The following is a 19649-nucleotide window of genomic DNA, read 5'->3' as shown; positions in this document are numbered from 1 at the left end:
TTTTTTTTTTGCTCTTCCAAATTTCCATGCTCTTTAATATTAATCTATTTTCATCAATGTGACTTGCCCCAGCAGTAAAATTTGTTTGTAATGGTCATGTAATGATTGTTGAAGGGACATAAAAAATAAACTAAATTTATCTCAAACTAAAAAAGGTATTCTAGGAAAAATAAAGTTTTTATTAGAAAATGAAATGGAGCTTGACAAGTATCAGTGGGTAATTTGTCACACAACTGAATAGTCATTAAAGAAATTATGGTAGCAGAACTCTTGTTTTGCTTTTACAACATGGAATATTCTTTTCTTTGAAATACTTTGTCACTAGCTTTTAATTTTGCATTATATGTTAATAAGTGTTTATGTTTGGATTGTGCTGGCAATTTCAAAGTGAACAAACCATAATGACATTTACTGCCTTTGAGAACTTTTTTACATGGTTTGTATGTCACAAGTTAAAACTATCCCAAATATCTAGAATTAAGAATTTATTATTATTCTTTTCTTGAAATATTAGTCTAGATGGTCTTCAACAAAAGTCAAAACATCTGGCTGCAAGTTCACACACTTCAGAAATTCTGTTTTGCTAATGAGGCTTTTTTGTCAGGTTAAGGTGACAGGATATTTCATGGAAGAAAGTAACTGACTTTATTGCTTAGGAGAACAGCGATTACTAATGAAATATTAGTTGCATTTTTAGAGGAGCTGATAATATTTTGTTGTTTTTCCTGCAAAACTGTTTGTAATCAAAGCCATTATACTATCACTTAAGTGGAAAGGCCAACATTTGCCCAGAACAGCTGTGAACTTAAACTAGCTTCTATAAATAAGTTTATTATTTTAGATGAAAGTTACAAAGCAATCTGTCTAGCTCTATTGAAGTAAATAGAATAGCTTAAAATATGCCTAAAAGAAAGAGGATAAAGAACAGCATTGGAACAGCATGACATCCTTCAAGGGTTCTGTATGCATATATAATAATTTAATCAAACACAACTCTGTGGTTTTGTGGTCTTGAGAAAACTGGAAGGAAGGAAAGTGCTATTTCACTGTTCAGCTGACTGAGACGCAATAATGTCCTTGTTTAAGACACTGATTCTCCCTGTTTTCATTTAGATGCATTTGGAAGCAGAACAGAAACAAATATGAGAATGTGCTATGCCATTTTCTCTAAAATACGAAAAGTTCTATTCACTGTGTGGAGAAAATGAAATCATTAGCATGCACTCTGTTCTCCTTTAGAAACATGTATTGGTTAGATACAGAAGTTTCATTACCATGCATGCTGAAAATATGGTCTAAGAGCTTTAATTTAGCTTCATCTGTCAATGTTAATGGACAGAGCAAGTGCTGGAGCTGCTGTAAAACAAATCTGTTTTCCTTTTGTCTGCTGTGCTAGATAATGAAATAAAAGCTAAATTATCACTGATAAAAGTAATTTGCAGAAAAGCAATGATAAAAATATAACAACAGAGCTTGCCATTAGCAGTTTAAATGGATAATGTTTGCTAGTGCTTCTAACCTACTTCTGTCCTCTGTTTTTTGTTGTCTTCTCCTCCTTCCCATGCTGGCAAGGGCCTTTAAAATTATGGGTTTACTAAATCCCAGCAAGGGTATCTTTTTTTGGGGGGAGGATGTAACTATTAAATATAATAAATGTATGTGTGTGTACACACACATATATATATACATATAATCTTTTTCTTTACAACAATATTGCCAAGTCCAATCCAGGCATGTTTATAGTGGTTTGAAGTGCTGTATCAGTATAATTTTATCCACCCTAACTTTAGGAATGTATCTGCTAATGATGAATACTGAAGAAGTGGATTATCTCATTGCAGTGCTGGTAACTCTTGTAAACTTATCCTGAATTATGTGAGGCTATGAATTATGAACTAAGGTTGTGAAAGCCTTAGGTCTTAGAGCCATGTTTAGGTAAGGCTCATACTTCCCCTTGCTGTCTGTCTGGTGTTTTTGGTTGTTGTTTTTTAATGTATATATATATATATTTTACTCTAAGATAGAAATAAGTTTGAAGCTATGTCCCAGTCACTCACAAAACTCAGAAATTGAAAGGCAGGTGCACAGACTGTTGAGTCTGGTGGTTTTCTGTGCATTTTGTGATTCCAATGTGTGTGTTTAAAGAAACATAAACCATTCACGTATTCTTAAATCTTAAATTTACTTGTAAACCAGCCTTATCTCCATTGAAATTGAGTCATCATTTTTTAAATGGTTGGAATTCAAACTACTTTTATGATGGAAAGCCAGCATCCAGGGTAAAATATTAGCCACGGAGTATTTAGAAGAGGATTGATTTCTTGAGGACATGATGATACATTTGTAGTTTGTAGAAATATTTGTTTAAAGGCATTCAGTTGTGAATGGCTACATAAGGAACAACTGCTAAACTCTAATTGCAGTACCTAAAAGTATTCTGTGTTTGCGGTCTGGATACTGCTGTACAGTGCTTGCCAGTTTACAAATGTCAAGGACAGTTACACTGTCACATTCTTGAATGGCTTGCCTCTGACCATCCTTCAAAAAACCTGCCCTTTCTCCAATGCTCCTTCTGCAGCTACTGCTGCCAATTGCTATTTTGCTCTACCTCTGCACTGCCTGCAGTCCTCGGGAAGCCGGGGCCTTGCTGGGCCATGCAGTCTGTGAAAGTATAAGAACTCACTTTTCCTGCCCCCCAAAATAAAACAAGGGCACCTTGGAAGTTAGGGAAACTCTTAGCATATGTGTGTCTGTGCAGGGTATCGGCTGCAGCACACAGTTCTGCTGCTGCTGGTCAGACAGCTTCTCATAGGTGCAGGTTTGTATAAGGTCCAAAGCTGCTATTCTAATGTTTTCCTGTGCAAGAATGTCCTGATTTTCATGAGTAATGTAGGAGAAAATATCACATGTAAGAGCTTCTTTATAACGTACTTTTATCTGACAGATAAGGGTCTGTGTTATTCTAAACTGCTTTACTATTTATTGTTGCTGAATACTATTGTTATAAGTATAATGTTATGCTACTTCCAGCTTTGCTTCTATGTTATGCCTGTTTTGCATGTATTCCCTCTGCAGCTTCAAAGTATTTAGGAAAAAAAAAAAAAAAAGTGTTCTGTTTAAATATGTTAGTAAGTCAGTAAAGATAATTAGGTTCTTATTTTGTAATAGAGTTCAAATAGATGAACATCGGCTGTATTTCATTTAGTGGCCTTCAGAGATGCATTTTATAGCATAATAATTAGATATCAATTTAATAGAATTATCACAATACCAGAATGGAAGAAAACTTAAATCTTAGTTTACTTATATAAAGAAAAATTATGAAAATAACCTGAAATCGTGATGGCAGAGGTCTGATGCCAGTAGCAGTTCTACTGTTCCAAATAGCTGGCTGTTGACAGGCAGGCAGGATGTGATGCACAAGCTCATTCTTTTCACAGTGTGTTAAACACAACTTCAATAAAGTAAAACTCTGAGTAACATCAAAGCTGTATCACCATAGCTGGATAGCAAGGCAGTCTAACACATCAGCACTGTGTTCAAGTGCTGGTTAACAAACACATCAGAGAACAAAATGGAGCAGCAAAATTGATGTTCATTTAGAAACAAAGGCCTGAAGGTGAACGAACTCCAGTGCCCAGAAACAGGAGTAGCTCCACTGTTGGTCTTATCTACATACGTATTTGTTGTCTTCTAGTTATGAATGGTTGTTGGACAAAACTATTGCACTGCAGAAAATAGTCCCCTATTCCGTGATGACATAGTAAAATAGGGGAGAATAGACCACAAAAGCACTGAAAACAGCAGCGTTGAAACATGGAGAGCTTTAGGAAAATGGTCTGAAAATGGTGCTGAAAAGTCGGTGTAAAACGCATGGGGAGATGCACACTACTGCAGAACTGAGTCCTGAGACTGGCTGGTCTCAGCCTAAGCTCTTGTACGTCCCATTCCTCTTTGGGAGGAGGTTGCAAAGTGCTCAGCACCTCCAGGCCTGCTGAGTTGTATTACAGTCAGGGGTGGAAGCATGCTAGAAAATTTGCTATTTTAAGGGCATTTAGGTGAGCAGCCAGACCAGAAGGTAAAGCATGCAAGACCAGAGCTGTTTGGACTGACAGAAGTTTGTTCAGGCCAGAGGTAGGAGAAACAGTGCCAAAGGCTTTCCAGTAAATGAAATTGTTGCTACTGGAAGGGAGAGTTGTCCTTAGGAGAGCACGTAGCTTTCTGAGCAGGGCAGAGAGTGGTCTCGAATGTGAAAGTGCTAGCATGAGGCTTACTGAGCAGTCTTGGGAGATTTGCGTGGGTGAGGAAAGAACAACTTGGTGGGCAGCAGCATAGGGAGGAGGGAAATACTTGTGTGAATAGAAAATAGATCCTGATGTAAAGTTGTGGCTGCACGGCTGTAGTCTTACGTGTTTATGTCAAGGTACTACTGAATAGAGGGTATATTTTTATCATTTCTAGAAGTCTTTACCCAGTAACTTTTCTTCTTATGGCGATGAGATGTGGCTCCTTCTTTAGAACATTTCTGATTTACAAAGTCTTGGTACATCATCCTGATGAAGCTACTGGGCGGGCTGGACCCTTTTCATCTTAAAGTGCTAACAGAACTTATCTTTGTCCTTCTGACTGTTCTCAAAACCTGGTTAATTAAGGTGATCACTGCTTGCATAACTGGGACTTAACAGAGTCCAGATGTTCCTGTATTTCAGCCACACTTGCACCTTTCATGCTATGTGAAGCAAGACACTTAGGGTGAAAAGTTCTTCCACTTCTCTATCTAATTCTAGGTCTGCACTTAAAAATATTTTCCATGCCCTTGAAGTCTTTCTGCACCCATGGGATTTTTTTTTGGTTGTCTCCTTTCCCCTTCCTCTCCCTAAGTCTGCAGACGGCACTCCCAAATCTTTCTCCCATTTTCTGAATTGTGTTATCTACTTCCGCCAGAGATGGTTTGATAAAAATCTGGTTTCCAGTTCTCTCCATGCTTCAGGCCTCTATATGGTAGAAAACATCATTTAATGAAACTCTGTTAGTGACCTTTCATGCTTTACTAAGAGAGGTATCAATTTCAAATATTCCTCAGTACTTTTATATGTTAATATGAATATATAATGAATTTGTCAGTGAATTTTTATTATATAAACTTTTTTTTTCTATAATAATATATTTTTGAGGCACTGAAAATACCCTACCGTACGCTAGATAAACATTCATTCTTTCTTGGACTATAAAATTACATGAAATGTTCATTGCCTTTTGTAATGGGCTTGTAGAAATAGTTACTTTTTCCATGCAGACCTCTTGTTTTGTTTCAAGCTCTCCCCCAATTTCTTGTTTCTATCTACTTTATTTTCTAAATCTTTATGCTCCTCTCTTGGCAGCCAAATAACAGAATTAATGCAGAAACTTGGATGGTCTTGGCCACACCGAACAGTGACTGTCTTCTTCTAGCAGCTGCTCTGCTATAAGGAGCATGACATGTCAGAGGCAAATCTGAAAGCAAATTATTTTCTGTTTATTGGCATTGGCACAAGACAAGAAAACAGAAAACAAAACCTATTTTGAAGAGGTGTGTTCTAGTCTCTTACCGATGGATAATTCCACTCCCAGTTAATGTAGTGAGGTGAGATTATGTCCCAGGGACAGGCATGCCCCCGCAGGGGCACTTGTGGAGGGGAGACTTTGCCTTTGCAGCACTGCAAGCTAGTACTTCGTCCTGGACTCTGCTGGGTCCCTGCTGGGTCCTCTTCCCTTGTAATACTCCAAGTACCATCGCTTGGATGGAATTTCTGATATTTATTTATTTATTTATTGCCGATCCCTACCACGTCTGGGTTCCTTGTTTGTTTTGGGGATAAGTGTGAATACTGGAAGTATGCTCTTGATTGGAGTCCGATGGGGCAGGCTTACAACATCCTGCTCCGCATGTTGAGGATGATTTTCCCAGTTGTTTTGTTGCTGTTTTGTTTTTAATGCTAAAATGAGGCAGTGCAGTGTTTAATATTTCAAGATGATGATTTAAGTAGCAGTAGATCCCAAAATACATGAGAAAGACATGTTTGGTGGCTGGCTGTGCAGAGGTGTCCTGAGTCAACCCTAAACCAGATGGTACGCTCCTTGGCAATTCAGTCCTTCCCATGCAAGCACTGGGGAGTGGTCATAAGGCAGCAGCAGGCTTACTGGCACTACCTCTAGCTACCATTTTTACTGTCAGTCACAACTTGTCTGTAGAAATGTTCACAACAGGCAAAGTTGTGTGATGGTGAGTACTAGTGAACAGTGTAATTCCAAAAGCACCTAAATAACAATGTGCTGTGGCTGGTACATATGTAATGATGGCAGGAGGAGCATTCACCAGGGTAAGTGCAAATGCCATTATCTGGGAGTTGTGGGCTGTTTATTTTTTTTCCCTCCTCAAACCCTGCAGCTTATCTTGCTTGTCTCCCTGTCTTTCCTTTCCCCTCTGGCCAGACTCCAGTTAGTAATTCTGCATTCTTTACTGCCTGAAGTTTTCTCATTTTGAATGTTTGTTTTGAATTTGCACAGTGTTTTTGCACAGAACATATCAGTGATGCAAGACCTGCTAGTTAGAAGATTTTTTTGAGAATATAAAACAGAGGCTGAAAGTCAAGTGGTATTGGGCTGGCACGCCTATATGCCCTAAATAACTTCAGAGCTATAAAAATAGGCAGTGAGAATTAATTCTTATGCACGAAAAATAAAATCTGTGCAAATATTTTGACAGTGAAGGTGACTGACCAGTAGAACAACATACTAAATGTTAGAGTGGGTTGGTTCTCCAGCCCTGAAAGTTGCTTAAATTGACCAGGTTGTTCTTTTAAAGAAATGCACAGGTTCAAATTGTATTAATTCAAGTGAATCCTGTAACCTCTGATGTACAGGTTAGGCAAGTTGTTGGCATTCATCTTCTCTGGACTGGTGAGGTTTGCCACTGTCGTTCATCCTTCTCCTGGAGCTGTTAGTAAGCCAGAGCTTCAGGGAAACATGTCTTCATGCAGGATTTTAATAAAACACGCTATAATCGTAATGAATAAAATCCCTGCATCTGCACAGGCATGGGCCCTGCCTCCACTCTGATTTGAAGCTGTATTGAAAACACAGTAGATAAGTGGACTTTCTTGTTTCTTGTCACACTGTGGACAAACTTTACTCACCGTGCTTTCCAACAAGGCTTTTTCCAGCTTTTGAAAGATAAGGCTAAACAACCTCTTCTCAGCTATGATAAACATTTATTGGTGGATAATAAAGCTTTATTTAGTACTGTTCATAAAAATCACCTACTTGATTCTTGGGCGGTGATCTGAAATATTGGACCCTCTACGGTGAAGAAATTGTCATTGAAATGCTCAACCAATGGGGGTTTGTGCTGTTAATGACTTGTTCTTCTACAGTCCTTGGAGATTTATTCCAAATGTTTTCAAGTTTTCTTTGAGAGACAAGTGGGAAGGTCAGCAGAAATTGGTGGCAGTCCATTACATGTATGAAGAAATGATCATAAGAACTAGGGAAATTTTGATGGTGGTGGTTGTTGGGTACAATGGTGAATAAGATGAAAAAAAAAAAAAAGGGAGTAAACCGTTTTACATAATCTGTGTTTCTCTGTGGTTTGTTATTTCATAAATGCACTATTTACTAAAAACTATACTAAATCATCTCGAAATCACATACAATGGTGTGGCACGCCTTCCTCTTTAAAACTAATTATTGATGTTGTTTACCATACGCATTGCATTGTAAAGGTTTCTTAATCTTAAATGCATTTCACACTGGTTGTTCCAGTAAGAGATTTAAATATTTATTCATGTTCTCTACTGTATATGAAAGCACTTTATCTTTTTTTTTTTTTTTTTTTTCCCATCTATGAAGGGATAAAAATCCTTTTATAACTACTCTTGGCCATGGCAGCGTGTTTTGTACAAAGATAGTTAACCACACTGGCATACAAATGCAACTCAAAAGGATACACTAATACAAGCGACGTTGCCTTTTGGATTCATCTTGTACCCACACAGGTACATCCTGCTCAGTCTGTGCCTGCCTCATCATTCTTTTACACCAGCATTTTCAGTAGGCTTGTTGTACAATTGTTTCTCTGCATACCACATCTTTGGCCTGTGTACCATCCCAGTTGTGTTTTCTAATGACAAAACCGTTGGGTTTGGCAGTGAGTGCTTCTCTCCCTGCCCTCCCCCCTCCCTCCCCTTTTTTTTTTCTTTCTGCTTCTCCTGAGAAAGCAGTCATTCTTGGAACAGCTATTCAGTTTGGTTGATAAAGTTATTTAATTTAGAAAAGGACAAGAAGAAAAAAAGTTGCATTTTCCAAGAACTGCTCTAAGCAGAGACAAAAGGTAAGTTTCCAAAACAGTGCTGGGTAATTACTGAGATTCTCAGCTCAAAAAGGATGAGTGCACCTTCGCCCTCATCTTGGGGAGTGCCATCTGTTTTGTGTAATCCTTGTGACCCCTTTATGCATGTACTGATACAGTTGTATGCATTTCAGCATGTGTATCTTGGGCTGTCTTGTCAGAAATTTGGCTGCCTTACGGTTAGAATCAAAATAATGAAATGTCGAGGTACCACGCCCTGAGAGATGCGAACTGTTGCGTCTCCGCTAAGCCCATGGAGTCATGCTGATTTGCATGAGCAGAGAGGATGGTTATTCTTCCTGTGCTTGTTTCATGGCCCTGCTGATGCTGACTTAGGCACAACTGAAAGGCGAAGTTCTGATATATGTCCAAGATATGGCTGACTAATGTGCCTTTTGTTAAGAGAATGCAAAGGACTTTAATAGTAAGATGACGACTGTGAATTGTAATGAATTAAACAAAAAAGTAGACTGTTTTCTGGAAAAGCTAAGTTTTATCAACCTCATACTGTTGTCATAACTAAAATTTATTACTGTTCTTAGATTCCCCCCTCCTGTCCTTCTGGGGTGATGGGGTAGTGATGAAGATGAGAATCAGGCCCAACATATGCACGTGTCTTGTTTGCTCTAGATTTGAGAGAATAAAAGCTCCAGCAGCAATAATGATAAAAATACTGATTTATTTCATAGTTCTGAAGTAAACAAACAAACAAAAACTGAGAAATCTGGAAGTGTGAATATGTCTTCGTAGACACTCTGAATGTTTTCCAGCTTTGCAGCCTCCCATTCATTCATCTTCTTTTACACTTGTCTAGAGCAGCCACCCTTTGGTTCTAGATACATAGCCTAAGGAGTTAGTAGTTAGGAGAGTTAGGAGTAGGAAAAGAAACCCAGATAAAGCAAGAAATGCTGAAAGAGAACAGCTACATCCGGTTATTATTCATGGTTTGCAATACAACTGCAGACTGCCCTTATTGCTATCAGTTCCCTTTGAAAGTCTTCGTGTAGTGAGCAATTAATTATTCAGGGCTACGCATCAGAAGAGCTGGCGGCCATTTCCTGACAGAACCAAGCCTTAATTTTTAAAATACTTGAAATTCTGCAGTTGAGCATGGAGAGGCCACAAGTGTTTCCTCCTCAAGTACTAGAGTTTTGACAGTTGCCCTCACTTCTGCTGGATCCTGCAAGGCAGGTAGCCGTGAGAGCACTCATCATGGCACTGCCAGCGGCCAAAGGAAAGGCTTTGCTAAGAAATGACGAGGGTTTTGTTCAGATAAATAGCTTCTGTGTGACTGGTGCTACTTTCTTCAGATGACACATGCGTTGGTTAAGCTCACCGCTGGTGCAGCCATGCAAGGAGAGGGTGATAGGGCCACGGAGCGAGTCTGGCAGTGGGAGCACGGCGTTGCAGCGCGTGTTAGCCCAAAGCACTTGACCTGAGGCTGGAGCAGAGGAACACTGTGCCTGCACACTGGGAACAGAGCAGCAGAAAACGCTGGAGTGATCACCAGTTGATTCTTCCCAGTATAACTCTGCAGTTGTCTTAAGCCAGACAGGAGGTGATTACAGGGGGACTATGAAGAGGTGTGTGTGCAGGGGACACCGATTCCCCTGAAGTACATGGCTCCAGTTTGTGATTTAGCTGTAAATCTAGAAGAATTGCCTAACACTGCTGAAGTGACTACCGTTTTTTTGGCCAGATAGGGGAAACAATCTCACCCTTTGGTAGGTGACTCATTTTCCCATGTAGAAAGAGGAGACCAAAATCAAGCCACTAATCTATTTTATCAGTTTAAACTAGTGACAGACCTAAATACTGATGAGAGATTGAAATCACACCATGTGAAGTTGTCACTATTTCAGTTTACCTGATTTAAGTTAAGAAGAGACAGACAATTAAAGAGCCACTGTGTAAAGTAACAGCCCCCTGCAAAGACAGCAGGGACTAAGAATGAGGTTTGTCCCAGGATGTTTGTACAGACAAAACTCACACCCCAAAGGGCAAAAAATGTAGCCTGGCTCTGAGGATTTACACTGGATACTTGTTTCAGGAAGTTGAGGAAACTGCGTTACATGGAATAATCAAAATTTAGAAACATCAGTATTGTTGTTCTGAAGAATTATTATTCCCTCCTTGCCAAAGAAGTGGCTGTTTAGGGTCTCTGGATATCCGTCTTATTGTGGATGTCTGCAATGACCAAGAGAGGGAGACGGAGAAACCATTAAATTGCATTGTAAATGGGCACATATTTAAATGATCAAGGTCCAAAAGGGAAAAGGAGAGTCAACATCATTCCATAAAGATATTTATTGCAAGAGCTGTTTTCTTAAATTTATTAACAGCGATGTTTAAAGGATTTGATGCTTTGGGAAGGACAAGACATGGCTTATTAACAGGCAAAGTAATGTTGATGATTGCTTTGAATTTGGGTGTCAGAGCACCGTGGAGGGCATCATCACAGAGCAGCCCCAAACCTCAGGAGAAGGAGGACATCATTTTGTGGTCTCAAGGCTGGGAGGGGCTTACCTGTGCAATCTTTGCTTTTCTGGTATCCTCACCTGCTGCGGTGGAGACAAGCCTCTCTGAAAGCCTGGTCTCCTTACCTTGAAGGCTGGCCTCTAGGATGTGCTGATTTCGGAGCCCTATTTCATTATTGATCGGTTTTATTGCTCCTTTTTTGTCTTGCAGCCATTCTATCTTAAATATTTTATTAGTTCTAACTACTGCCCTAACTGGTAAAATTAGCAAATACAAGGCAAGAAGCAGAACTGGAATGCATTGTGGAAGGCCATTCACTTCTCTAACAATTTTTTGAGCTGTCACAATATATTTACTTTATGATCTCTATAAATGCTCACTGTCTTTTCTTTACCAGCCAATGCAGTTTGAAATTTTGATGACTTTACTCTGAAAATAAAGATACCTAATTGACCCTGCTCATATAGGGAGACTGGAGACGTGAGACTGCTGGTAGGGGGAAGGTTACAGTGGATGCTTGCAGACCTCTTACACAACTCTGCTTGGTGAAGATTTCTGCAGCGTTATGGCTTGCTGATCTTTTTTCAGGAGCTGAAGAGCCTACAGCATATTGAAGGGTGGGCTGTTTGTTTTCCCTGTGTTGTTTTTTATGTACTGAAATATTGTAGTGAAAATAGCTGGGTGGGGTGTAATGAATGTTTTCAAAGACCTTCCTTTGAAAGAGGCTTTTTTCCAGTTCTTGGTGGTCACCACCCATTTTCCTGTTCTGTGTGCGCCTCTCTCATTGTTTCTATCCACAAAGGCCCCTTGTGTGAACCTGTCAGCGTATGTGCCAGTGCAACGAGATAAAATGTTGTGGGATATGTCTGAGCCTGGTGAAGCGCCAGAGATTTTAACCACAGGCTCCACAAATTTCAGTGGGTATTGCCCACATTGCAACGCAGCATTAGATCGTAAAATTCCGGATTTGTCAACAAGCTTCAGCGTGACTCTTTCAATTGTTTATAGTTGAGGGGGTTTCAGGCTGAAGTGCTACCAGGGTAGGTACGTGTACTGGTGATATTACAGTCATGTGACAGTAATATTTGTCCCTTAGGCTTGAAATAATGCTTAATTGAAAAATTGCCCTTGTTTACTTGCACCATCTTGATAAATAACACCCGTTGTGGTTGGGTACGGGCTGGGATGTGGTCAGTGTCCCATCTGAAAAACGAGGCTGGTTTTGAGTTTAACTTCTGGGCCTGTGAATTGCACTTCGTTCACCTTTAGCTTAAACCCACTGGTGAGGAGATAAAGCACATCCTTTGGTATGTGTTTTTTAAAGTAGGTAAATAGTTGGGTTATCTAAAAACAGATCTCAGCATTACATGCTGAGCTTCTGAGCAACAATATCTATGGACCTTTAGATTAGCTGTCAAAATTGACTGATTGCTACAAGTAAAGCCACAGGATAAGAATCTGTAATCTCTCAGAACACAAATCATTGATAGAGATCTCAGGTCGTGCATTGTCATAACCTTATCCCCGCTGTTGCAGTGCGATTCCAGCTCTAGCTGGGCTGCAGGTACTCCTGTGTGTGTGGAAACCATGAAGGAAAGCAGAATTGTACATTTATCACCCCCAAAATGGCTGGTTAAAAGCATGTTCAGTTTCAGCCAATATTGAAACAGTCCTTTTCTGTGGTGTTGTTCAGTGGGTCTGTTTTTCCTTTTAGTCTACGAGTTATCTCTGAAGCTTGCTATGTCTTGGCTGGTATCAGAGAATTGATTGCCACAGGGAAGGAATCCATGATCCCATATCTTGACTGAGCAGAGCAGTGCAAAACCAGTCTCGGGAGAGAAGATTGAGTTTAGAAGGCTTTACACTCCTCTGGTCGAGGTTTGGCCATGTGCTGGGTATTTTGTTTCTCTCACAATTTCCTTAGTGTTTGAGAACACAGGGGAGTTCATTCTCTGATCTGTTTAAGTGTTGGCTCTGGCTTTATGGGATGATCCAGAGCCATCCCCCCTCTTTCTGTGTCTGGCACTCAGGCTTGCTGAGTGCACAGTGACTTGGTGAAGGAAACGGCTCTGACTGAAAACTAAGCCATGTGAAATGTTTCTCCACCGTGCTGCGCTCCTCTCGCCTGAATCCAGGGAATGGGTGGAAAAGGCAAAAAGGCAAAGCCTACATCTGCTCTAACTGATGATCAAACATCAGTCTGGCATCTTCTCTGCATGGCACGGTCCTCATACAGTTCCCAGGAGCTACATCTTGCCCCAGGAGCAACGCGTTTGGCACATCTTCAGAGGTGCCAGGTCCATGCTGGCATGGTGACTAACAGACGGACTGCGCTCCCAACATCATAAAATAATAATCCAGGACCAGATTAATAGCTGCTGAAATCCTGACACTTATCTCTCCAGTCCAAGGTACTCATAAAACTAGAGAGAAATGGTAGCACATAAATCGTGTGGACGTTGTTTTGCTTACTGTGATTAAATTTATCATACTTCAGGGACGTATTGCAAACCTAAATGCGTTAAAAAATACAGGGGCTCCAGAAGCATCAGTAAGATTCTCATCATTGAACTCCCAAGTACTTTTTAGCTGCTGTGATAGCTGGTATTCACAGTGATACTTCAAATTGGAGGTACAAAGAGTTATCCTACAAGCTGCATAAAATGCAGCTGATATGTTTTTTAAATTAATAGGATGTTTTTGTCTCAGCATTCCTTTTTTTTTTTTTTTTTTGGAAATTAATGCCAGGAATTTTCACTGAAATAAATAAAATGCAAATCCAGTAATGTAGAATATAGATTTTAGATACTATCAGATCTTTAGACATTGGGGAAGTTGGTCTTACGTGTGGTTTTAAGGTTCATATGGGATTTCACAGAATCACAGAATGGCTGAAGTGGGAAAGGGACATCTAGAGGTCACCTGGTCCAACCCCTGATCAAGCAGGTTTACCTACAGTGGCCATGTACAGGCAGCTGTACAGGCAGCAGCTATGTACAGGCAGCTTTTGAAGATCTCTCAGGATGGAGGCTCCACAGCCTCCCTGGGCAGCCTGTGCCAGTGCTCTTCCACCTGCACAGCAAAGCAGTGTTTCCTGGTGTTCAGAGGGAACCTGTGTCATGGTTTGTGCCCATTGCCTCTTGTCCTGGCACTGGGCACCACTGCATCTTCCTTGTTCCTATATAAAGGCTCGCCGTGCTCCCTGCTCAAGAAAGCATACTCATGGCTATGTCAGCTGTGGTGGTCCTAGAGTGACATGGACTTAGTGAACTGTCAATATGCCTAGTTTAAAGACACCAAAAGTCTGCTGTGTTCTCTTAGGCCTCATCTCATCATACTCTACATGTATTAGCCAATTCCCATATCATGCTAAGCATTGTTTGGAAAGGTCTAATGTGAACTGAAATGAGTTCCTTGCCCTTAACATGAACTCTTCCCTGATCTGTCCCTGAGTTGTTCATATTTCTCATTTTCCTGACTTTCATTAAATCAGCCCTTTGGTTTTAAACTTGGAGGAAAGCATGGCATCATGTATTGATATGGCAGTAGGTGCCAATGTTTACTGAACTAGCAGTGATTTATTGTTTAGTGGGTATGTACATAAAATATAAGAAATCCCCCAATCAAACCAAGGAGTCACTGATGAGATGCTGTAAGTTAGAGCAGCTTTAAAGGAAGGGTGTGAGGTATTTCATTTCCTTATTTTTGTAATAACCTTTTCTGTTAGTAGTTTTTCTTGTTACCTTCGAACTCTCATTTCCTCTATTAACAAATTCCCTATTTTGCTTGAGTTTATATTGTTTTGTTTGTATTCTGGGTACCATATCCTAGTGTGCAACAACACTGCTTTAGCACTTAACAGCCATGAGCAGTACACATATTCTCAAACTATATTTTTCTCTATGCCCAAGAATAACTCACTGTCCTCCTTCCTTCCCTCTTGTTGGTGTGCTGAACTCACTCATCTGGTGCATATTCAGATTTTAGAAATAATTATTTTCACTGGAAAGAGTTCAGGTATAAGGACAGATCTGTATGGCACTGTGTATGGGTTTCATTGACAGCTTTCATATTTGGGCCTGAGTTCCTGGTGAGTGAGTAAATTGCTGTTTGTAGCACATTTTATTTACTGATGGTCACTTTTATTACTTTAACGGAGGGGGCTTTCAAAAAGCACAGCATGTCATCCAGAATAAACTGCTTGTTGGGTAGAATGGTTACAAAGCTGCATAAATACTTTTTAAAGGAATTTTAAGGCTAAGTAAGCATGACTGCTGGCTGCTTGGTGCTCATGGAAGCACATCCCTGGAGCCGTCAAGCCGTATGGTTCTGAGATAGCTGTGGAGTGCCTTACAGTGAGTGAAACTCCTTTTTAGATATAATGGTAGGTTATAAATCATCTAGGGATGTGCTAAGCAGAAGGTAAAGCAAAATGTAAACACAGCAAAAAAATGGACTTGCTAGTTTGAAATAAATTGTTGTTGTTATCTAAGATAGTACTGCCCATTAAAATATTTTTATTGGGTTTTTACTGGTTTGAATTGGAAAACCTTTTTTTGTGCTATATTTTGTAATCTTTTCATCCCTAGAATGTATTTCTTGCTCTGCAAGTTAGCTTTTGAAATTTTAAGGCATTTTAAATGAGAATTTACTACAGAAATTTCATGTGACAGCTTAATTAACTGTGGATTCTTGACCTTTAAAGTGCTGGAGCTAGAAGCATTTAATAACCAGCCACTGGATATAAAGTAATATGCTTGCTGTTTTACTAGCTTGCGTACAAGGCAGTCTGAAGCAAAGTCCAAGGGTCACCAAAATAGCGAAGGAAATAGGGGGAAGTCAATCTGAACTATGTATTTCAAAAGGTTTTATGTGCGTCTCACACAGTGTGCAGGTATGAGCGAAGGCTACCAGATATAAGGTATTCTCATTCAAGGTGCAGGCTGTAATTTCTCTAAAATCATCTGTGATCTGGGGCCTACAAGGTGGGAGAATAATTCAGCGCAGTTACTGTGCTGCCTAGTCTTACACACGTGTGGTATCGACCCATGTGGACTTGTTGAGAGCCGCAAAACCCTGAGCCGGAGGTTGGTATCTCAGCCTGGGACGCAGGGCAGGCTGCTCCATGAGCTTCAAGGAGGCCACTAACGTCCTGGACATCAGGAGGATGGCTGAAGCTGACCACCCAGCGTCATCGTTGGCTGAGTAGGTACCAAGGGCTCTGACGGGTAGCCGCAGGCTGGGATTGCTCCTGCCTGCTGCAGGGGGTCTGAAGCTATCGGGAGGACGGGTCCCCAAGCCCACATGATGGTTTTGCAAAGTTGTTTGGACGAGAGTTGTTATGTGGGGCTTCAGGTTTTTCTGAGCCTGGAGTTTCCAGTACTGCAGCCAGAGAGGCTGCTGAAAGCCAGATTACGATCTGAACCCCAAGCGAGCGAGCAAGGCCTTCGTCTGCAGGCATTCCCGCTGATTTCAGTGGAGCTGTGTTGCAAGGGTGCTGGGGTGAGCGAGGGGATAGGAATCCGGCCCCTGCCGGCACTCCTGGGCCTGCTCGGGTGCTCCCCACCGGTGGAGCCGCATGCTGGGCGAGCGTGGGTGTACCCTTTGGGCTGGCTTGCTGTCTGGGTCGGTGGAAGAGACACAGAGCTTTGGCTTCTGTCAGCTTGGAGCTTCACCTGAAACTGCCACCACTTGCTGGTTGTTGGTGTTGCTGCTCGCAGGCAGCAGCCCCTAACTTCTGTTTTCTGAAGGCAAACCAAATGTGGCTGAGAGCATGTCGGCTGGGCCCTGACCGGAGATCCCAGGCCTGCTCCTGAGCTCCATCACCCTGTTTCCAGTGGAGATCTGAGCTTTCCCATTCCCTTGGTGTAATTTTAAGGGGAACAGTCTGTGATCACACTGAGATTAGTGTGAGAGTGAGCGTCTGTGGAGCGGGGCCTGAGAGAACAAGGCGTGAGGGAGGCTTCCCCACAGGACCTCCCGGCCTTGTCAGTGCGCTTGGGTGGGTTGACCTGTGGTGGCTTTCTCCTCTCTTTTCCAACTGAAGTTTTAAAAATCTGACATGGGTTTGGGTGAGGAAGGTTTCTGCCTTTGCTTGCGTCACTTTCTCCTAGCAGTGACGCACACATGTGCTCGATTTTGCCACATAAGTGGGCGGTTTATACACTGGGAGGGAATGATTCATAAATTAGCTGGAGCCTATGCCTTTCCTCTGTTGCCCTAATGAAGTGTGAGCAGGATTCAGTGTAAACGTTTCTGCCTGGCCCTCAAAAAAGGTTGTTTTGGAGTTATGTTTTTGCTTTCTAGCTTGGGTAGCCAACTCTTACCCGGGGAGAAAAGCTCGCCCAGTGAATAAAATGGCAACTGCAGGGAGATGTGATGGCCTGCCACCTGCAAAGAAAAACCATGAAAACAGTGCATTCGGCAGAGCTGTAGCACTTGACTTCAGGTTTTGGAGGTTTTTGTGTAACCAAGATGAATGAGGGCTTGATGATAGTCTTTGAAACAGGGAAAGAGCAAGTGTAGCTGTCTGCTTGGGGGAAATGCTATGGGGCATGGGGCCGGGGGGTTGGTTTGTGCCTCTGTGCGCTTATATTTGTCTGGTGACAACAACAACACAACTTGAGGGTGTGCTGAGCTAGGGAAGAAGAGGAGGAAAATCAAGGTGCTGGAAACCGCACAGGGAAATGCTTAACAAGCAAATTGTTTGTTTATTTAAAATGATAATGTGTGAGCAAGAACATCTTTTGAAAGCAACCAAACAGGTTGATTCTTCCTCTCATTTTCTAAGTCAAGAAGACTCTCAAATGGTGCATGATGAACTGTGTCTTGTTGCAGACAAGCTGCAAACTACAGTCGGAGGCAGTGGTGAGGGAAGGCATCTGCAGCACAGAGTTAAAAATCATGCTTTGCTCATTGCATTACTGGTTTGAAATCTTGGGCATCCCATGGTTAATGAAACCAGCTTGTTGTCTCATTAGCCACCCTTGGCAATTATATTTACAGAGGTTAGCTAAACTAAATATTTTTCTTCATGGCTGGAGTGGCATCTTGAGAGACCCGACCCCCTCTTATACAACCCATTTTTTCCTGCTTGAATTGCGACATGGCTTTGGCCTTAGTTCCCAAAATTTAGTATTTAAATGAGCAGAGATTGGACCATGTTTTCCCCAAGTTGGTTCTAATGTGAAAATTGCGGGCTCTAGACTTAGGGCAGAGCTCGAGCATTTGTGGTTCAAGTTAGATTTTTCGAAGCTGCAATTGGACATTCTCATGAATATTGCTGTGTAGTTTGCTCTTTTTGTATTTGCTTTTTTCTAACCTTTTATTTCAATGGTAGAATTAGAAATTGAGAAGATTTTTTCCCAGACTGGAATCTTTATAGGCACAGCATAGATGCATTTTTATTTAGAGAGAAGGAATTACCTCTGAAAGTGTAAGTAATTTACCTGGTACTCCCATTCCCTGCATCTGCCCCAGGATGACAGGGCATTTTCTGTTGCACCTCGAACAACATCTGTGTATGAAGGTGTTGTTGTTGTTGTTGTTTGTTTGTTTTTAAATGTGCATACAATCTCACTCCTACTTGGGAAAGAGAAAAGTAAGGAGTTAGTGTTACCTTGATGCTTTATATTCAGACTTGGATGGGTTGGTGTTCACTCCGGTGATGCCACTGAAGTCGTTACCAAAGTTGGATCCTACTGTTGTATACCGAAATGTGTGTTAGTCTCATCCTGTACATACCTCCTCTATCAGATACCATGTTAGAAAATATTCACCTGGGGCAAAATAATTGTGAAAGAGGTTTGCCAAAGGCTGATCATGGATCTTGAGAAGATACCGTAAGCATTTATGAGGCCCTGTTCTCTGTTAGCACTCCCACTAGTGAACACCTGCCGTCCCACCTATCTGATCCCCAAGCCTATGCCAAGCTTCAAGTGTTCTGCAGCACGGGAGCCCTGCTGATGTGCTGTGAGCAGATTCCTGCATTGGAAGATGCTGTTGAATGCTCAGCCTTGCATGTGCCCCAGCAAACACCTTACTGTTACTTTGGTCTTTGCATTTAACATGTACCTTGGCTATTTTACTTTCTTATAAATATTTAAGCCACATGTGGTTTCCATGCTAGAAACTTCTGCGGTCAGTCTGGCTCTTCTAGAAATGGTCATCTTCTCTAAAATACGTTAGTATGTATTAAAGTTCTTTTTCTGTTATATGCAGTGTTACATTGTACCAGCCACGATTTGAACAGCATCTAGGATTAAGTGTTGTGGTTAATACGTCACATTGTTTTCCTCATCTTCTTCACATGAAAGAATATAGTTAAATATCCTGGTGTGGGGGGGGATCCTGGATGGGGATTTTTAAAAAAACTTTATAGACTCATTACTTTGTACTAACATTGGAAATAGCAGGTTATGATAGGCTTTTTATTTAGAAGGCCTGTCAAGTGGGGAGCCGCCAGTGGTGATTCTGGAAATGAATGTGCATCAGCAGAAGCAGTGCGGTTGATCTTTTCCCCAGCCTGTGCTCATCCAAGCTGTGATATTTGCACTGATAGTGTTATAGGAGTCTGCTAGAAAATAAATCCATTATGCATTGAAGTGACTGAGGTGTGAAACATCAACTCATGCAAGCGAAGGAAACTTGTCATATCAGCAGAGCTACCTGGGTTTGAAATGGTAGTATTTAACCACAGGCTCTTTGTGCTCCGAAATAAGAATCGTACTTTATGAAACACTGGTCAGTGAAGTTTGCTCTTAAACTAACCTATCCCGAATCCATA

The 19649-nt window shown here is 41.2% G+C and overlaps 1 protein-coding gene across 4 annotated transcripts in view; it reads left to right on the top strand.

Annotated features, from left to right (window-relative positions):
* EPAS1 (endothelial PAS domain protein 1) overlaps nucleotides 1-19649 on the top strand; it is a 119073-nt gene that overhangs the window by 61796 nt on the left and 37628 nt on the right. The window lies entirely within an intron of this gene.

The sequence above is a fragment of the Oxyura jamaicensis genome, chromosome 3 (genome assembly GCF_011077185.1).
Source record: "Oxyura jamaicensis isolate SHBP4307 breed ruddy duck chromosome 3, BPBGC_Ojam_1.0, whole genome shotgun sequence".
NCBI classification, from domain to species: Eukaryota; Metazoa; Chordata; class Aves; order Anseriformes; family Anatidae; genus Oxyura; species Oxyura jamaicensis.
Note: the sequence above shows the minus strand (reverse complement) of the source record. Positions and strands in the feature narration are given on the sequence as shown.